The following is a 21,606-nucleotide window of genomic DNA, read 5'->3' on the forward strand; positions in this document are numbered from 1 at the left end:
CATTTTAACTCCATTTGGCCTTCTCAATTTCCGTTTATTAAGGCAAGTAGAATGGGTAGTTCATATGCCTTTTGCACATACTGTTCTAAAGATATAAAAATTGCACATGGTGGCATTAATGATATCAGAGTGCACATAGAATCCCAAGTCCATATATTAAAGGCAGACATGTATTGTGCAGGAATATCGAGCAAAAAAATAACAAGCTGGGCATCAACGGCTAACACAGCTCCAGTACATGAACAGGCCAACCGAGCTGCAGTGCTTTGGACTGGATTTATGATTGAACATAACATTGCATTCCTGTCCAGTGACCATGCTGCAAAACTCTTCAAAGAAATGTTCCCAGGAGAAGTTTCTTCAAAATTTACATGTGGAAGAACAAAAGCTACGCACTTGTGCAATGGTATTATAGCACCAGAAGCACAAAAGAAAGTGTTAAATTCATTGTTAGACACTAGTGAAGGATGGTTTTCCTTGGCTACCGATGGCAGCAGCGATAGCGAAGATAAACTGTTCCCAGTTTTACTAAGGCACCATGAAAAAAATTCAATAAATGTCATCACATCATTACTTGACATGTTTCCTTGTAACAAAGCAACTGGAGAAAACATTTTTAATGGCATAAATGATGTAATTTCAAAGAAAGCATTGGATTGGAAAAATTGTGTGGCCTACAGCAGTGACAACGCAAGTGTGATGGTTGGTAGACACAACAGTGTGCTGAGCAGAATAAAAGTAAAACAATCAACAGTGTTTGATGTGGGCTGTCCATGCCACTTGGCCCATTTGTTAAGTCAGCGAGCTGCAAAAATGTTGTCAGTGAGTGTTGAAGACCTTATAATTGACACATATTATCACTTTGAAAAAGCCTGTTCCAGAAAAGAAGATTTACGAGACTTTATGATTTTCTGCAATACAGATGTCAGGAAAGTACTGAAGCACTGCTCAACGCGATGGCTAAGCCAAATGAAATGTGTGGAAAGAATTCTTTCTAAATGGGATGCACTAAAAGGTTATTTTTCCACTTACTTTGGTGATGGAGAAGATGGCAGAGGAAGAAATAAGGGAACTGAAAGAGAAAAACGCTTAGTCTCACTGTACGAAAATAGAATAACAATGATCTACCTTTTCTTTGTTCATGCAGTTCTTAACAAAGTTGACAACTTCAACATAATGCTGCAATCAAATGAACCAAAAGTTCATGTTTTATACGAAGAGATGATGGAATTGTATAAATATTTCATCAGCAAACTTGTGAAACCTGAAATATTAGCAAACCAAACAGAAGAATTGTTGGATGTTGATTTCTGTTCCACTGAAAACCAAAAAGATAACAGGCAATTGTTTATTGGATTTGCTGCTCGACAGGCTCTTAGAGTCCATGAGGATGATCTAAATGAAAATGCCATCACAGTTTTTTACTCAGATGTGAGGGAATTTTACTGTGCAGCCCTTGGCTACATGAAGAAAAGGTTTCCCATGAAGAATACAGTTTTAAGAGCTGCAAGATTTCTTGATCCAAGAAAACGCCTGTTTGTATCTTTTGAAGAAATAATGGACATCCTCACTAACTTTCCTGGTATTATTGCAGACAGAGAGGTTGATAGTTTGCAGTGTGAGTACGAACTGTACCAAATATCAAGAAACACAGAGATTGGATTGACAGAAGAGCAAGATCAAAGTTCAGTAAGGATTGATAGCATATGGCAAAATATTTCTAATCTTACCCATCCATCATCTGGCCAGAAAATGTACCCTCTTCTTTGCAAACTTTCAAAATACCTACTGCTGATTCCACACAGTAATGCGTATTGTGAAACCATATTTAACATGGTGAGAAAGGTACAAACAGAACTGAGGAATCAGTTAGGTAAAGACACCAAACAAGCACGGTCTTCCTCAAGTGTTCATTATGAGTCTACAGGAATTAGAAATACGCTAGTTGGCATTTTGACAGCAAAAGTTAATTTATTTTCATCTGTCTCCTGTTACGAATGGAAGCCGAGCACTGAGCTTGTTAAGAAAGCAGGTTCGATCACATACAAAACCTTAAAACAACGAAGAGAACAGAGAGAACAACAAACATGCTGAAGAGAGCACCTGAAGAGGAAGGGCATGCAGTTTGGAAACCTGAACTATAAACTTTAAGCTTACATTAAACTGAGGACATGGGCCTGTTCACTACAAAGATTGATTTATGCAATACTTGAGTTTTTGTTAATAGAAAATTATATATATATTATTTGTTTTGTAGCATAACTCAATGCTTTAACAGTTAAAAATATAGTTATATGACATCACATTTAAGTCTACAAATGTGACTATGACAGTTTGTTTTAAAAAAAATATTGCAAAAGTTGGAAAAGGTGAGAATTTTTTCCCCCCCGTTAATTTAACGTTCTAGTAACATTTATTTATTGTGATTGATTTAATATATTTAACATATTGTTTCTATTAAATTATGTTTCAAAACTTATGTTCTCGTATATATTTCATTCAACCATTGAAGTTCAATAAAATATGTAAAGGCTGGAAATTGAAACTACAGAAATCCTATCAGGTGGATCAGAAACAGGGTGGTGGTATCCATTTAAAAACATAAGCAGTGGAGTGGCTTCTAAAGAGCCATTAACTATAAAATTGTAGTGGTTTGTACAACAAAATTGATTTCTGATCTCCGTTGAATGGTTTACATAAAAATGTAAGTAGGAGAATTGGAATGTTTTCAACACAATGAGATAGTAGCATATGATGCATGGGCCATTTATTTCATTAATTCCATTCTGTACATTCTACTTCTATTTTCATATTTTAATTTTATATATATATATATATATATATATATATATATTCTGCACCATAAAAATGGGCGGAGCTAAATTATGCTAATTATGGGGGTTTGGCAAAGTGGGCGGGCTTTAGGGCAGGGGGTGTGGTTAAACATTTCATGCAGGTAATTGATAGCTGCAAAGTGTCCCTGGAAATTTTTTTCAAATGTTGGCAACTATGTAATTGGGAATGTGAAATGTTCTTCCACCCTAGAACCACCAGTTCTAGTAGGTTGTAATGTAAGCACGTTTTCCTTGTATGCCCCTTTTACCTTATATCTTATTCAATACATGGTTAAAGCCATATTACCCTATTCCAGATAAATAAATGTACATGATGTCCTCCTAATATTTAAATTACCACTAAAGTCAAAATTTAAGTTTCATGATTCTGACAGAGCATGAGGTTTGACACTTTCTAATTATAAAATTGCGCACAATCTTTTTTAAGCATTCTAAGGCTCCAACTCCTACTGAGCATGTGCAAAAGTGCACAGTATATACTGTACATATATGCATTTTGTGACTGGTAGTATTTAGTTCTACCAATTCTTCTATATTTAGTGGCCCTTTAATAAATGAAGCACAGTAAAATAGTTTAGCTATCAAATAGAATGTAATGTTTCTATGTTTTATTAAATGGACACTAATCATTACATTACTTTGCAGTGTATATTGCAATGTAAGCATTGTGCCAGATTTCAAATAGAATAGCATTATGGAGTGGTACTATCACTCACATGAGAAACCCATACCGCTTGCCTATTTACTCTCAATATTAAATATTTACCATGCAAGTGCTAGTGTGGTGCACGCTATCAGTAATCAGGTAAGGTAACGTGATAAACACTTTAATTTTTCTTAAAGGGACAGTCAAGTCCAAAAAAAACTTTCATGATTCAAATAGGGCATGTAATTTTAAACAACTTTCCAATTTACTTTTATCACCAATTTTGTTTTGTTTTCTTGGTATTCTTAGTTGAAAGCTAAACCTAGGAGGTTCATATGCTAATTTCTTAGACCTTGAAGGCCGCCTCTAATCTGAAAGCATTTTGACAGTTTTCACCACTAGAGGGCGTTAGTTCATGTGTTTCATATAGATAGCATTGAGCTCATGCACGTGAATTTACCGAGGAGTGAGCACTGATTGGCTAAAATGCAAGTCTGTCAAAATAACTGAAATAAGGGGGCAGTCTGCAGAGGCTCAGATACAAGGTAATAACAGAGGTAAAACATGTATTATTATAACTGTGCTGGTTATGCAAAACTGGGGAATAAGTAATTAAGGGATTATCTATCTTTTAAAACAACAACAATTCTGGTGTTGACTGTCCCTTTAAGTAACAGATTTGTATTAGGACCCGCATTCTAATTATTCACGCTGGATAGCTTGAATGTGCAAAGCCTCTAAAAGCACAAAACGTGCATTCAAGAGGATTTTTTCATTTAGCAGTTTGCTATGCACTTCCAATGTTAATTAATTTGACTTACACATACACATGTACACCTTTGTCATCTTCATACTCCTATCATTGTCATATACCTTATCACTATACCTTTTCCCCAACACTGCAAACCTTTTTTTCCTTTTTAACCCTTTATTTTACATATATTAAGTCTTCATTCACCTTCTATACATCGATTTCTAAATAATTTTAAAGGGAAAGTCTAGTCAAAATTAAACTTTAATGATTCAGATAGGGCATGCAATTTTAAACAAATTTCAACTTTATTTTTAGCATTATATTAGCTTTGTTCTCTTGGTATTCTTTGTTAAAAGCTAAACCTAGTTAAACTCATTTGTTAATTTCTAAGCCCTTGAAGGCCATCTCTTATTTTAGTAAATTTAAACTGTTTTTCACAGCTAAACAGCTCTAGTTCCTGTGTGCTGTATAGATAACATTGGAGTTAGCTAGGAGTCAGCACTGATTGGTTTAAATGCATGTCTGTCAACAGAACTGAAATAAGGGGGCAGTCTGCAGAGGCTTCGATACAAGGTAATAATCACAATGGTAAAACATATATCAATATAACCGTATTGGTTATGCAAAACTAGGGAATGGGTAATAAAGGATTTAACTATTCTTTTAAACAATACAAATTTTGGAGCAGACTGTCCCTTTATGGTTTATTTGAATGCACAATAGAAAGTAACAATAGTTAACACCAAGTTTTTAAAACTATTTACTAAATTAAAATGTGGTATTTAACAGATATCCTATACAATACAAGCTAAAAAAGACTGCTACTAACGCTTACCACTTTGCCCATTTTATTGAAAAAATATGATGCAATATATACATTTTAATGAAACCATCCCCTTAGTCTCTCTATGATAAAACACAGCAACATACTTCCTATAACATGGAGATACCCTGCCCCTGTCAGCTGCACTATATTGTGGCTGAACTCGCCTGTGGCATCATTCATGTGGCGATTAAATGTCTTTCAATTAGCTAACCCTGTAATTAAACCCTACACAGATTCCATTTTAACGGAACTCTTTGTGTTTAATACATGTGACCAGCTGCCTCTAACTACTATAATAAAAGCACATAACTATGTTCTTAGAGCTAATGAAACAAACATCAAAGTTACTGAAGGCACACAGAAAGATATATTATAGCAAGCTTAATTGCATAATGCATTTAGAGGTGGCCCCCCCAAAAAACCCAATGATAAAAAAGACGAGATCTCTCAGGCTAGAATAAAACTCAGGCACTTAGCACTTATTAAGAACATCAGTGTAAATGCCCTCTCTTAAAACAGCAGTTTTATGAGGGAGGAACCAAGGCTGGGAAATTATTATCCAGGGCAATTAGAAGCAAGCAACAAAAATCCCTTGTCTACACTATCAAAGACAAACATAGTAAAAACATTCAGATAGCTTAGTAATAGTCAACTCTTTCCAATCTTATTACATCAGGCTAAATAACCTGAGGGACCAGGGGAAGAGAGATTCACCGGTGGGCGAGGAAGGAATGCTAGACAAAGATATACACAAAAACGAGGGAGGCAGTATCAGCGCTGGCAGAAAAGGTAAATGTAGAGCCGGTGTGTCTCGAATAGACAACTTGCAAAAGTGCTAGGACCAGGGAATTTCCTCCATAGCCTCTGAAGTAAAACTCAGTAGGAAGGGTTGCTGCCGGAAATGTGAGTGGTTATTTTTCCAAGCCACTCAATAACAGGAAACTGAAAAGAAAAAAGAAACAAGCGCAACTCAACTAGGTGCAGATCATTTAATAAACATAAGTGCACATAAAAGACAAATGGACACTTACAAGATTAAGAACAAGGAGTGCGTTAAGACAACTATATTGCACTCCTCCAGGAGAACTCTTGAGAACTACATCATACTCCTCCAGACTTGCTGAACAATCACTTTCAATGTACCTTCGTTCACATTTGTTTTTTTTACGGCTATGGTGAAGGAGGACAGCAAAGGAACTTTATAACCCAGCACAGACCGGATGGGATATATGTCTTAACACACTCTTTGTTCTTAATCTTGTAAGTGTCCATTTGTCTTTTATGCGCAATAAAGATATATACAAGTAGGTCTCTTCCTTGCTGCAAACCCTATCTAGAGAGGACACAAACTGGCAAAGAGATTGCAGCAGCCATCAAGGATATTCCAACAGGGAAAGCCCTGGGCCTGATCGTCTGAGCAATGAGTATTAAAAAAAACCTTCACCCATATACTGATACCACATATGCTCAAAATATGTCAGAGACTCTGAAGCTTCTGCTGTCCAAGATAGAAACCGAAATCTCAGTAATCGCAAAGCAAGGCAAACACCTGATAGGCCATAATATTTCTTGCCAGTTTCATTGCTCAACACGAACATCAAAATATTGGTGAAAATATTGGTTTATAAGGTTAATAAAATCTTGCCCTCTCTAATCACTTCAGATCAGATAGCCTTTATTCCAGGCAGGGGGGAAGAGATAATACCCTTAAAGTACGGCAGAATATTGCCTTCTCACAAGCTAATTCTATTCCAATGGTGCTAATATTATAGCAGGGAAGGCTTCTGACAGGATTGATTGACCCTTCTTAAAAGCCACTTTATTAAACATACATTTTTGGTGAGAAATTCTTGAATACTGTCTTTGCCCTTAACTTTGCCCTTAACAGTACACATATTAACCCCTAATCTGCCGCCGACACCGCCGCCATCTACAAAAAAGTATTAACCCCTATACTGCCGCTCCCGGAGCCCACCACAACTAAATAAAGTTATTAACCCCGGGCCTACCACATCAGTACCACTTACTAAACCTATTAACCCCTAAACCGCCAGCCCCCCACATCGCCATAAGTTAAATTAACCTATTAACCCCTAAACCTAAGAACCACTTAACTTTACATTAAATATTAACTCATCCTTATCTTATAACAAATTTAAACTTACCTTTAGATTTAAATTAAACTATATTAAACTATTAATTAATCTACCCTAACTATTAAACTAAAATTACAATAAACTATATTAAACTAATAATTAATCTACCCTAACTGTTATACTAAAATTACATTAAACTACAAATTAAATTAACTATATTACATATTTACAAACCTAACCCTACTCAAATAAATTTAATCTACTCATAAAAATGACTAAGTTACACAAAATAACAAACACTAAGTTACAAAAAATAACAAACACTAAGTTACAAAAAAAATAAACACTATTACACAAAATAAAAAATAATTTATTAAATATTTAAACTAATTACACCTAATCTAAGAGCCCTATGAAAATAAAAAAGCCCCCCCAAAACAAAAAAAACCCTAGTCTACAATAAGCTACCAATGGCCCTTAAAAGGGCCTTTTGCGGGGCATTCTCCCAAAGAAATCAGCTCTTTTACCTGTAAAAAAAAAATACAAATACCCCCCAACAGTAAAACCCACCACCCACACAACCAACCCCACAAATAAAAACCTAATCTAAAAACCTAAGCTCCCCATTGCCCTGAAAAGGGCACTTGTATGGGCATTGCCCTTAAAAGGGGATTTAGCTCTTTTTCCTTGCCCAAACCCTAATCTAAAATTAAAACCCACCCAATAAACCATTAAAAAAACACTAACCCCCGAAGATCCACTTTTTCCAGTTTCTGAAGACCCGACATCCATCCTCAATGAAGCGGCAGAAGTCCTCATTGAAGCCGGCAGAAGTCTTCATCCAAGTGGACTGAAGTCTTCATCCAACCGGGCAGAAGTCTTCATCCAGACAGCATCTTCTATCTTCATCCATCCGGCACGGAGCGGCTCCATCTTCAAGACATCCGGCGTAGAGCATCCTCTTCAATTGACGTCTTCTTCAACAATGAAGATTCCTTTAAATGTCGTCATCCAAGATGGCGTCCCTTAGATTCCGATTGGCTGATATAATTCTATCAGCCAATCAGAAAGGTTGAAAAAAGCCCTATCAAAATTAAGGTTAAGGTTGAAAAAATCCTATTGGCTGATCCAATCAGCCAATAGGATTGAGCTTTCATCCTATTGGCTGTTGCAATCAGCCAATAGGATTGAGCTTGCATTCTATTGGCTATTCCAATCAGCCAATAGAATGCGAGCTCAATCCTATTGGCTGATTGGATCAGCCAATAGGATTTTTTCAACCTTAACCTTAATTTTGATAGGGCTCTTAGATTAGGTGTAATTAGTTTAAATATTTGATAATTTATTTTTTATTTTGTGCAACTTAGTGTTTCTTTTTTTTTGTAACTTAGTGTTTGTTATTTTGTGTAATTTAGTGTTTGTTATTTTGTGTAACTTAGTTGTTAGTTTTTTTGAGTAGGGTTAGATGTTTAACTACTGTTTATAATATATTTAATTGAATTTGTAGTTTAATGTAATTTTAGTATAACAGGGTAGATTAATTATTAGTTTAATATAGTTTAATTTAAATCTAAAGGTAAGTTTTAATTTGTTATAAGGTAGGGATGAGTTAATATTTAATATAAAGTTAATGGGTTGTTAGGATTAGGGGTTAATAGGTTAATTTAGTTTATGGCAATATGGGGGGCTTGCGGTTTAAGGGTTAATAGGTTTAGTAAGTGGTAGTGATGTGGGAGGCCAGGGGTTTAGGGGTTAATAACTTTATTTAGTTGCGGCGGGGTCTGGGAGCGGTGAGATAGGGCTTAAACATTTTAGTATAGTGGCGGTGTTTAGTGACAGTATATAAATAAAGCTGGGAAAAAGCCGAATAGAAGCAAGATCGATGACTGTTAGTTAACAACAGTCCGCTGCTCATCGCCCTGTACTTGGAGCATGGCTTTTTGACAGCTTTTTATATAAATATGGAGTGCGTATTCAGGTCCGTGGCTGCGATGTTAGGCGATGTCAGGCGAGCGTATTGGTGCCGTCGAATGCAGCACAGTTGACAGCTTGATAAGTAGGCCTCATAGACTCAAATACATGTGCACTGTGAACTCAAGTGTTTGTATATAAAGATTGTATTATAATGAAAGTACATTGGAAAGTTTCAAAAATGCATGCTCTGTTTGAATAATGAAAGTTTCATTTTGGCTTGAGGGACCCTTTAGCAGTGGATCGGATGAAAAGTGTGTCAAGGGGCTTGCTGTTAGCATTCCAGTGCATTCTAAAGGCAAACAGAATTCATTGACCAGTTTTTATTTATATTTTATTTCTCTTTTACTGTTTTCAAGTTTTATTTTTGTATATTTCAGAATAAACTGCTATATAGCGATAGTTTTTTTTTACCTTTTAATTGGTCTATTCTGTGAGATTTAGGTGTTTTTGTAATGCTTAGATCCATCACACACTTGTTCTACAAACCAAGGAATCAACAGGTTAGGCGCTGCTCCATCAATTATGTGATGAGGGACCGTTACAAATCTTTATAAATTACGCAATTTTCAAGTTGAAGTTTTGCAGAAACTTTTTTTCAGCAAGATTTTATTGAACCTAGGCCATTGTTTCTGGTGCTGTCCATTAGAGAACTGAAAAAGTCTATATTTCTCTCCTATAACATTAATATCTGGGATTTTTTTTAAATGTATTATTTTTTCTTGCTGATCATTTATTTTAAAGTAATTTAAATAAATGGTGATAGTAGATCGCTAGCCACCAATCAGCAAGCGCTACCAAGGTGCTGAACCACAAATGAGCCGGCCCCTATGCTTACATTCCTGCTTTTTCAAATAAAGATACATAGAGAACGAAGAGAATTTTATAATAGGATTAAATTGGAAAGTTGCTTAACATTGTATGCTCTACTTGAATCATGAAAGAAAGAAAAAAAATGGGTTTCATATCCCTTTAAATATTTTACATTTATAATATGGAAATATCTGACATGGAAACTACCAGAAAGCATGGACTACTACTCAAATCCTATCATTATGGAGGGAAATTCATTTTTCATTGTGTCTGTATAGTTTTTAATTATTCATCCTGTTGAACACATGCATGTTTTAAAAAAGTGAAAATAAAAGGACCCCCAACACTGAGATCTACAAAATATTTTCATACAGTTTTAATTGGAGACAAGACTAAAAAAATATGACTGTACATATGATGGTGAAAAGTTGGTGAATGTTTACAGTGCTGTCTATATTGTTCAGTTCTTAGAATCTCAATAAAAAAAATTAAAGGAACATTAAACCCAAATGTTTTCATTTACGATTCAGATAGAGCATGCAATTTTAAACAATGTTCTATTTACTTCTATTAATAAATTCCCTTTTTAGTCTGTGAGCCCCATTTATCAAGCTCCGTAAAGTCTTCAGACTTGCCAGAAACAGCAGTTATGAAGCAGCGGTCCATAACCCTGTCCGCCTGCTCTGAGCAGGAGGACAGGAATTGCCACAATTTAACCTGATCGAGTACGATCGGGTTGATTGACACCTCCCTGCTGGCGGCCCATTGGCCGTGAGTCTGCAGGGGGCGGCATTCCACCAGCAGCTCTTGTGAGCCGCTGGTGCAATGCTGAATATGGAGAGCGTATTTCTCTCAGCATTCAGCAAGGTCTTGCGAGCCTGATCCACACTGTCGGATCAGGTCCGCAAGACCGTTGTTAAATAGGCCTCTTTGTATCTTTTGCTGAAAAGAAGAGATGTAAGCTATTGAGCCTACACTTTTCTAGAGCACTATATGGCAGCAGTTTTGCAAGAATGTTATCTAAGGCAACACTATTTCCTGCCATTAACACCTACCTAGGTATCTCTTCAACAAATAATTTGATAATAGAAGTAAATTGCAAAGTTTTCTAATGGTATGCTTTGTCTGAATTAAAAGAGATTTTTTGAGTTTCATGTCCCTTTAACAAAAAGATAAACTCTATAATTATTTAGAAGTATTAAAGGGACGCTGAACCCAATTTTTTTCTTTCATGATTCAGATGCAGAGTGCATGCAATTTTAAGCAACTTTCTAATTTACTTCTGTTATCAATTTTTCTTTGTTTTCTTGATATCTTTATTTGAAAAAGAAGGCATATAAGCTAAGGAGCCAGCAAATTTGTGATTCAGAACCATGGACAGCATTTGTTTATTGGTGCTGTCCAATTAGCAAGGACAACCCAGGTTGTTCACCAAAAATGGGCCGGCATCTAAACTTAAATTCTTGCTTTTCAAATAAACATACCAAGAGAATGAAGAAAATTTGATAATAGGAGTAAATTAGAAAGTTGCTTAAAATTGCATGCTCTATCGGAATCACAAAAGAAAAAATTTGGGCTCAGTGTCCGTTTAAGAAGTTTTTTTCACCACTTAAAATTAAAGAACTAAAATTAAAATAAATTAAAATACATAAATTAATATTCTGATGAAGTAAAAACAACCAAAGAAGAAAACCAGTGCAAAATCTCATACTTTTATGAGTTTGGGTTTAATAATGAGCTTAGCAGAGAAAATGATCTTACATTAATGACTTGTTTTGTTTCTAAACCTCTCAGTAAGCCTAGTGTGTTTAGGGGATATTTTATGATATTATACATTACTGTGTTTCTCTGCCTTCCGACCTTTTGGACCAATAATTCCTCATCAGTCATTTCCTTCCTTGCTATGCTTTCATTAGACTACAAATTGTACAATATGTATTTCAGGGTTTTTCATGCAACATGCGCTTTATAAAATCAATTTCCCCGTTGCTTAAAAAGGTAAGAGCATTGATCTTTGTAGGTATTGATTCAATTTGACTGTCTTCTGTATTCTCTTACTTTTGGCTAATGTTAGCTGTGTGTAGAGAAAATAGCAGCGAATCAGAGACAAAGAAATGGGGAAGAGGCAGAAAATATACCAGTGGGAAAATGAATGGGGAGAGTAAAGGGGGTGGTGGGGAAATGAAGCAATGAGGAGAAAAGGAACACTGTTAAAAAATTATAAAAGTTGAAGTGGACAGGGATTTTTTTGTCATTTTCCTTCCATGAGAACATGAAATGTGTGACTATATAACTGCATTCTGAATGTGAGATTACTGAATATATACTGTGACTGGTGACTATACACAATTCTTTCTTTAACTGGAATTAATGGTTTTATAGCTGCACTTTGTGGATTATTGGATATACATCTGCCTTTTGAAAAGAAATGGCTGATGTTGTATTTGAGATTACTGGATATATATTTGCCCAGGATAGATGTTATTTTTGGTTATATATCTGCCTCTGTATATTAAATAATATCCCATTCAGCAATCTTTGTATGTGTACCATCTATGTGCATTTTAGTCTACTGTTAAATCTTTGCTTTCTCTGTGTATGAAGGTTCCTTAGTGGCTTTATTTCTACTATTTCTACTCTTTGTAAGCATGGTTACAAAGTTAAGACATTTTTTAATGACATAAAATAATTGTGGAATTGGAGGTGAAACCCCAACCCCAATAGTACCTCCCTCAATCACTCAAACCTAATAAAAAAAAAAAGCAAATACATTTTTAGTTTCGCTCTGATGAAATTGTACATTTATATAGTGCTAGATTACAAGTGGAGCGCTAAATTATTGAACTCCCGCAAACTGGCAAATTTGCTCGTTTGCAGGAGCTCAATAATTAGCCAGCCATTATAAGTGGCTAGTTATTGCTATAAAGAGCTTGCAGTAGCAATTAGCTCTCAGAAATTTTTACCAGAGATTAGATCGCTGGTTCATTTTCTAAAAGTGACCCAAATGCCCCTCAAAATAGAGGGCATTGTAGTTTTTTATTAAAAAAAGTTTTGGTCGGACTTCCGGTGGGTGGGCAATGGTGGAAGCTGCTTCTGAAAAGAGCTCTTTTAATGTAGACCTCCTTCAGCCACAAAAAGGGGGTTCCTCCCACCAAAAATACTTGACCAGCTGACTTTCATTGGCAGATAAGCTGCCCGGACCTGTGGATACCTGAAAAGTACACAGTGATAAGCTGGAGACTTTACATCTTGTTTCCCCCATCGGAGGCATATTACATAAGCTACACTAGCTAGTTGGATCACTTACTGGTCTTCAGTGATCCATTCCTGTTCCTTAGTTGGAGACTGAACCTTCGGGAGCTTGGGTTTTTCTGCACAAAATGGCTGCTGATTGTCCTGGAATTGGACTGAGTGTAACGAGACGCAATGGACTGCCTGATCTGGCGGGAACAGTAGCCATCTTGGAAACAAGCTGCAGGACTTCTACTTACTTGACACAATCGTCTGAAACTTTGGAGCTGCCTTTGCATACAGCGATCAAACTTGGCTTGCAATGTTAACAGCTCAAATGAACCCAATCACTAAGGAACTAGCAACACTACTGACACCTCTATTTGATGGACTGATCCATAAATTTGAAACATTACAGGAAGAGATAAATAAGATAAATTTCAGATGCTGTCTTGGGGAAGATACTTACAACCATGGACAAACTACCAACACACTTGCCCCCAAATGACTTGTTAGCCCACAAACTCAAGAGAACTTGTTATGATGGCACTAAGACCGATTCAGTGCTGTTCCCCTCAGACAGGGATCCGGCTCACATGCTGTGTGTGGGAGGGTCTATATTGACAACTGCAATGGTTACTGAGCCTCAGAAGCCAGCTAAATGGCTGCTTTTACAACAGGTTCTGGAAGAAGTCTCACAACGGGCTCAGGGAGGATCGACAGATGATACAGAGAAACCGTATCTGGAATGTATATTGACTGTGGGCTTTGCGGTCTGTCTGGCTATGGATCGGATATACAACCCCCTGGAAAAATCAGTCAGGTACTGTGGCCAGTGTCTTGCTCTTAGGTGGAAAGCCAGACAACATGAGGCTCGCTTGTCTACTGGAGTCGGCTAAGCTTAGATACGTACATTTGGGCTTTAGACTGCTAGTCAACACTTAGCTCCAAATTACATTTCTTTAATCCTTTATAATTTTCAGTATAGGATGCGGGTATAGTTAGCTCTTAATCACTGTCCTGTTGGCTACTTGTTTCACTTTGCTGTCTCACTACTTTTTTTTTAATCTCTTTCAGCTAGATTTGGAGTTTTGTCGGTAACGACCCGAAAAACTAACGCCGGCTTTTTTCTGGCCGCACCATAAAAATAACTCTGGTATTGAGAGTCCACATAAAGGCTGCGTTAGGCTCCAAAAAAGGAGCGTAGAGCATTTTTAACGCAGCTTCAACTCTCGATACCAGAGTTGCTTACGCAAGCGGCCAGCCTCAAAAACGTGCTCGTGCACGATTCTCCCATAGGAAACATTGTTTGCTATGCGGAAACACTTCCTACGTCTGCACCTAACACCCTAACATGTACCCCGAGTCTAAACACCCCTAACCTTACACTTATTAACCCCTAATCTGCCGCCCCCGCTATCGCTGACCCCTGCATATTATTATTAACCCCTAATCTGCCGCTCCGTAAACCGCCGCTACTTACATTATCCCTATGTACCCCTAATCTGCTGCCCTAACATCGCCGACCCCTATATTATATTTATTAACCCCTAATCTGCCCCCCACAACGTCACCTCCACCTGCCTACACTTATTAACCCCTAATCTGCCGACCGGACCTGAGCGCTACTATAATAAAGTTATTAACCCCTAATCCGCCTCACTAACCCTATAATAAATAGTATTAACCCCTAATCTGCCCTCCCTAACATCGCCGACACCTAACTTCAATTATTAACCCCTAATCTGCAGACTGGAGCTCACCGCTATTCTAATAAATGTATTAACCCCTAAAGCTAAGTCTAACCCTAACACTAACACCCCCCTAAGTTAAATATAATTTACATCTAACAAAATTAATTAACTCTTATTAAATAAATTATTCCTATTTAAAGATAAATACTTACCTGTAAAATAAATCCTAATATAGCTACAATATAAATTATAATTATATTATAGCTATTTTAGGATTTATATTTATTTTACAGGTAACTTTGTATTTATTTTAACCAGGTACAATAGCTATTAAATAGTTAAGAACTATTTAATAGCTAAAATAGTTAAAATAATTACAAAATTACCTGTAAAATAAATCCTAACCTAAGTTACAATTAAACCTAACACTACACTATCAATAAATTAATTAAATAAACTACCTACAATTACCTACAATTAACCTAACACTACACTATCAATAAATTAATTAAATACAATTCCTACAAATAAATACAATTAAATAAACTAGCTAAAGTACAAAAAATAAAAAAGAACTAAGTTACAAAAAATAAAAAAATATTTACAAACATAATAAAAATATTACAACAATTTTAAACTAATTACACCTACTCTAAGCCCCCTAATAAAATAAAAAAGCCCCCCAAAATAAAAAAATGCCCTACCCTATTCTAAATTACTAAAGTTCAAAGCTCTTTTACCTTACCAGCCCTGAACAGGGCCCTTTGCGGGGCATGCCCCAAAGAATTCAGCTCTTTTGCCTGTAAAAAAAACATACAATACCCCCCCCCCCAACATTTACAACCCACCACCCACATACCCCTAATATAACCCAAACCCCCCTTAACGACCAAGGACGTACGCCACACGTCCTCAAAAAAAATACAGTTAATGACCGAGGACGTGTGGCATACGTCCTTGGTCTGGAAAGCAGCTGGAAGCGATCCTGCTCACTTCCAGCTGCTTTCCGGTTATTGCAGTGATGCCTCGATATGGAGGCATCCTGCAATAACCCCCCTTGGCCATCCGATGCAGAGAGAGCCCTCTCTGCACCGGACATCGATGGCCGGTATCGTTGGTGGGTGGGAGCTTACGTGGGAGGCCATCGATGCTCTGTATGGAGTGGAGGGGAGCGGGATCCACGGGAGCGCGCGCGTGCACGGGGGTTGGTGGGTGGGCGCGTGCACGGGGCGGGAGTGGGTGGGAACCGCTACACTACAGAAAAACATAAAGTTAAAAGTAAAAAAAAATAAGAAAGTTTAAATATTAAAATATAATAATAGGGATCTGGAAGGGGTTGGGGGTTGGTCTTGGTGGGGGGGGGGGGGAAAGCTACACTACAGAAAAGGGCTTTTTTTTAAAAAAAAAAAGGCACATTTTTTGCAAAACTGGGTACTGGCAGACAGCTGCCAGTACCCAAGATGGCGCCCATTAAGGCAGAGGGGAAGGGTTAGATAGCTGTTAGGTGGGGGATCAGTGAGGTTGCGGTCTAAGGGGGGATCATACACATCAGCATATGTAAATATGCTTTTTTTTTTTTTTTTTTTTAAAAAGGGCCAAATACCTTTTATTTTAGTACTGGCAGAGTTTCTGCCAGTACTTAAGATGGCGGGGACAATTGTGGGGTGGGGGAGGGAAGAGAGCTGTTTGGGAGGGATCAGGGGGTCTGATGTTTCAGGTGGGAGGCTGAGCTCTACACTAAAGATAAAATTAACCCTGCAAGCTCCCTACAAGCTACGTAATTAACCCCTTCACTGCTAGCCATAATACACGTGTGATGCGCAGCGGCATTTAGAGGCCTTCTAATTACCAAAAAGCAATGCCAAAGCCATATATGTCTGCTATTTCTGAACAAAGGGGATCCCAGAGAAGCATTTACAACCATTTGTGCCATAATTGCACAAGCTGTTTGTAAATAATTTCAGTGAGAAACCTAAAATTGAGAAAAATTTAACTTTTTTTTTAATTTGATCGCATTTGGCGGTGAAATGGTGGCATAAAATATACCAAAATTGGCCTAGATCAATACTTGGGGTTGTCTACTACACTACACTAAAGCTAAAACTATCCCAAAAAGCTCCCTACATGCTGCCTAATTAACCCCTTCAGTGCTGGGCATAATACACGTGTGGTGCGCAGTGGCATTTAGTGGCCTTCTAATTACCAAAAAGCAACGCCAAAGTCATATATGTCTGCTATTTCTGAACAAAGGGGATCCCAGATAAGAATTTACAACAATTTATGCCATAATTGCACAAGCTGTTTGTAAATAATTTAAGTTAGAAACCAAAAGTTTGTGAAAAAATTTGTGAAAAGTGAACGATTTTTTGTATTTCATTGCATTTGGCGGTGAAATGGTGGCATGAAATATACCAAAATGGGCCTAGATCAATACTTTGGGTTGTCTACTAAAAAAAAATATATACATGTCAATGGATATTCTGAGATTCCTGAAAGATATCAGTGTTCTAATGTAACTAGCGCTAATTTTGAAAAGAAATGGTTTGGAAATAGCAAAGTGCTACTTGTATTTATGGCCCTATAGTTTACAAAAAAAGCAAAGAACATGTAAACATTGGGTATTTCTAAATTCAGGACAAAATTTAGAAACTATTTAGCATGGGTGTTTTTTTGTGGTTGTAGATGTGTAACAGATTTTGGGGGTCAAAGTTAGAAAAAGTGTGTTTTTTTTCCATTTTTTCCTCATATTTTATAATTGTTTTTATAGTAAATTATAAGATATGATGAAAATAATGGTATCTTTAGAAAGTCCATTTAATGGCGAGAAAAACGGTATATAATATGTGTGGGTACAGTAAATGAGTAAGAGGAAAATTACAGCTAAACACAAACACCTCAAAAATGTAAAAATAGCCTTGGTCCCAAACAGACAGAAAATGGAAAAGTGCTGTGGTCATTAAGGGGTTAAATAAACCTAACACTAAGCCCCTGAAGATCTTCCTACCTTATCTTCACCCTGCCAGGTTCACCGATCCGTCCTGAAGAGCTCCTCCGATGTCCTGATCCAAGCCCAAGCGGGGGGCTGAAGATGTCCATGATCCGGCTGAAGTCTTCATCCAAGCGGGAGCTGAAGAGGTCCATGATCCGGATGAAGTCTTCATCCAAGCGGGAGCTGAAGAGGTCCATGATCCGGATGAAGTCTTCTATCAACGGCATCTTCAATCTTCTTTCTTCCGGATCCATCTTGCAGACCTCCGATGCGGAACATCCTCTTCTCCCGACGCCTACTAGCCGAATGACGGTTCCTTTAAGGGACGTCATCCAAGATGGCGTCCCTCGAATTCCGATTGGCTGATAGGATTCTATCAGCCAATCGGATTGAACTTGATTCTGATCAGCCAATCAGAATATTCCTACCTTAATTCCGATTGGCTGATAGAATCCTATCAGCCAATCGGAATTCGAGGGATGCTATCTTGGATGACGTCCCTTAAAGGAACCGTCATTCGGCTAGTAGGCGTCGGGAGAAGAGGATGTTCCGCGTCGGAGGTCTGCAAGATGGATCCGGAAGAAAGAAGATTGAAGATGCCGTTGATAGAAGACTTCATCCGGATCATGGACCTCTTCAGCTCCCGCTTGGATGAAGACTTCATCCGGATCATGGACCTCTTCAGCTCCCGCTTGGATGAAGACTTCAGCCGGATCATGGACCTCTTCAGCTCCCGCTTGGATGAAGACTTCAGCCGGATCATGGACCTCTTCAGCCCCCCGCTTGGGCTTGGATCAGGACATCGGAGGAGCTCTTCAGGACGGATCGGTGAACCTGGCAGGGTGAAGATAAGGTAGGAAGATCTTCAGGGGCTTAGTGTTAGGTTTATTTAAGGGGGGTTTGGGTTAGATTAGGGGTATGTGGGTGGTGGGTTGTAATGTTGGGGGGGGGTATTGTATGTTTTTTTTTACAGGCAAAAGAGCTGAATTCTTTGGGGCATGCCCCGCAAAGGGCCCTGTTCAGGGCTGGTAAGGTAAAAGAGCTTTGAACTTTAGTAATTTAGAATAGGGTAGGGCATTTTTTATTTTGGAGGGCTTTGTTATTTTATTAGGGGGCTTAGAGTAGGTGTAATTAGTTTAAAATTGTTGTAATATTTTTATTATGTTTGTAAATATTTTTTTATTTTTTGTAACTTAGTTCTTTTTTATTTTTTGTACTTTAGCTAGTTTATTTAATTGTATTTATTTGTAGGAATTGTATTTAATTAATTTATTGATAGTGTAGTGTTAGGTTAATTGTAGGTAATTGTAAGTAGTTTATTTAATTAATTTATTGATAGTGTAGTGTTAGGTTTAATTGTAACTTAGGTTAGGATTTATTTTACAGGTAATTTTGTAATTATTTTAACTAGGTAGCTATTAAATAGTTCTTAACTATTTAATAGCTATTGTACCTGGTTAAAATAAATACAAAGTTACCTGTAAAATAAATATAAATCCTAAAATAGCTATAATATAATTATAATTTATATTGTAGCTATATTAGGATTTATTTTACAGGTAAGTATTTATCTTTAAATAGGAATGATTTATTTAATAAGAGTTAATTAATTTCGTTAGATGTAAATTATATTTAATTTAGGGGGGTGTTAGTGTTAGGGTTAGACTTAGCTTTAGGGGTTAATAGATTTATTAGAATAGCGGTGAGCTCCGGTCGGCAGATTGGGGTTAATAAGTGTAGGCAGGTGGAGGCAACGTTGTGGGGGGCAGATTAGGGGTTAATAAATATAATATAGGGGTCGGCGGTGTTAGGGGCAGCAGATTAGGGGTACATAAGGATAACGTAGGTGGCGGCGCTTTGCGGTCGGCAGATTAGGGGTTAATAAGTGTAGTTAGGTGGAGGCGACGTTGTGGGGGGCTGGTTAGGGGTTAATAAATATAATACAGGGGTCGGCGGTGTTAGGGGCAGCAGATTAGGGGTACATAAGTATAACGTAGGTGGCGGTCGGCAGATTAGGGGTTAAAAAAAATTAATCGAGTTGCGGTGATGTGGGGGGACCTCGGTTTAGGGGTACATAGGTAGTTTATGGGTGTTAGTGTACTTTAGAGCACAGTAGTTAAGAGCTTTATAAACCAGCGTTAGCCCAGAAAGCTCTTAACTACTGACTTTTTTCCTGCGGCTGGAGTTTTGTCGCTAGATGTCTAACGCTCACTTCAGACACGACTCTAAATACCGGAGTTAGAAAGATCACATTGAAAAGATAGGATACGCAATTTACGTAAGGGGATCTGCGGTATGGAAAAGTCGCGGCTGAAAAGTGAGCGTTAGACCCTATTTTGAGTGACTCCAAATACCGACGGTAGCCTAAAACCAGCGTTAGGAGCCTCTAACGCTGGTTTTCACGGCTAACGCCAAACTCCAAATCTAGGCCTTTGTGAGAAAATAATCTGTCAGCAATGGACTTCTAGTGTGATTCGCACCATAGTAACTGCTTAGGGACAAACCGGTATGACTACTGTAGTGTATTCTTATTGTTTTCGTTTTATGTTGGTTCCAACCCTGGCCCTGTTGGCCACTTGTTCTGTTATATTTTGTCATAATATTTTTTGGGGAAAAAAACAAACAAAAACCAAGCACTACACCATAATCTTAATAGTTGTCAGCAACTGATAAGAATCTGCATAGTATCTTTAGACACTCCCATGTCAGCTTATGGCACATGCTACACAAACAGCATATGTTTACTCCCTTATGAGTTATAAGCCTCAATGATATATTACTTGTCATAGGAGTTTAGTAATGGGAAATATTACAAATAGCGTACTACCTGACTGCGAAATGGGCACTTAACACCTACTTATTTGACTATTTATGAATAATACTTATTGCCATATATTCTCATGTTAAATGGATATCTCTTTACACCCAAAATATCAATAGCTTTAATTGCAATCTAATCGCTGCAAGCATCTATCTTCCGGAGACGCTTACAAGTTTGAAATCTACAGTAATCACTATGAGGCCTATTTATCAAAGGTCTTGCGGACCTGATTCGACAGTGCGGATCAAGTCCGCAAGACCTCACTGAATGCGGAGAGCAATACGCTGGCCGTATTCAGCATTGCACCAGCAGCTCACAAGAGCTGCTGGTGCAACGCCGCCCCCTGCAGACTCGCAGCCAATTGGCCGCCAGCAGGGAGGTGTCAATCAACCCGATTGTACTCGATCGGGTTGAATTGCGGTGATTACTGTCCTCCTGCTCAGAGCAGGTGGACAGGGTTATGGAGAAGCGGTCTTTTGACCGCTGCTTCATAACTGCTGTTTCTGGCGAGTCTGAAGACTCGCCAGAAACACGAGCCCACAAGCTCCATAAGGAGCTTTATAAATGGGCCTCTAGGTGTAATCCCATACTATACACTAGTATACATACTATACTCCTTCTCCCTCTCCACCTGCACTGTTCATTAGCCCATCTCTCTTAAACTCACCTTACTTTTGTACTCATGAACTTTACCTATTCCTAAACACTCTCTCTCCCCCCTGCACTTCAGCCCAATAACAGTCTCACTACTGCAAATCTGCTTCTCATCTCATGTCACTCTCCCTCTTGCTCATACTAGCTGCTGGCGACATCTCCCCTAATCCTTGTCCCTCACAACCTCCTAGCCTTTCACATCCCTGTGTGCCTTTCAATAGACTTCATAAACAAAACTATGGTAACCTTAACCACA

This window comes from Bombina bombina, chromosome 2 (genome assembly GCF_027579735.1).
Source record: "Bombina bombina isolate aBomBom1 chromosome 2, aBomBom1.pri, whole genome shotgun sequence".
Lineage (NCBI taxonomy): Eukaryota > Metazoa > Chordata > Amphibia > Anura > Bombinatoridae > Bombina > Bombina bombina.